Source organism: Ammodytes marinus (genome assembly GCF_949987685.1).
Source record: "Ammodytes marinus genome assembly, chromosome: 14".
In the NCBI taxonomy this organism is placed as follows: Eukaryota; Metazoa; Chordata; class Actinopteri; order Uranoscopiformes; family Ammodytidae; genus Ammodytes; species Ammodytes marinus.
This window is the reverse complement of record NC_137218.1, coordinates 23,171,668-23,172,375: the sequence shown is the minus strand read 5'-3', so window position 1 is coordinate 23,172,375 and position 708 is coordinate 23,171,668.

Below are 708 nucleotides of genomic sequence, written 5' to 3'. Positions count from 1 at the left end.
TGTGCATTGACAGTGCTGTCTATCAGAAGCAAAGGCAAAGGTAACATTCATTTTTGTGTTCACACTGTTATGTTTGATGGTTGATTGGTACAAGGCATCATTATTTTGTATACCAATTCCAGATACCAACAGTCTAAGCTGTCTAGCAAATAATAACCTTGTAAAACATGGTGTTCAGTTGTAGTTCAAAGACAGCTACAGACAGGTGTTGCTTCGACTCTGTGGTCATTGTTCAAGGCTACAGGTTGTGGCCGCACTGTTGGAACGCTATATAATAATAACACATTTGGAACAGAACGAAATTGTGACAAATTGTCTTTTTTCGTCGTCACTGTACGTTGTAATCACGAGAAAAAGGTAGTATTTATGGCACGGCTGCTGTATTGGATTGCCTTATATATGTGCCTTATGGGATGTTATGCTATTGTGGGCCCCCCTCCTAACCCCATAGCTTCTGGCAGAAAATGTGCATCTTCCCTCCAAATAGCCTTTTCCTTTTCAGGTTCCAAGTGGTGTCAGGACAGAGGGTCAGAGTACACTGCCGGCTGCCTCTCTGTAATTTAGCCTTTCTCTGCTTCCCCACCCCACAGTGCTCCATCCGCTCCTTTTCCTCCAAAGATGAAATGACTCTTCCAATTCTGGGTGAGGGAAGGGGGGAGGGGTGGTGGCAGCAATTACCTATACTACTTCCCTCCACACACATGCACA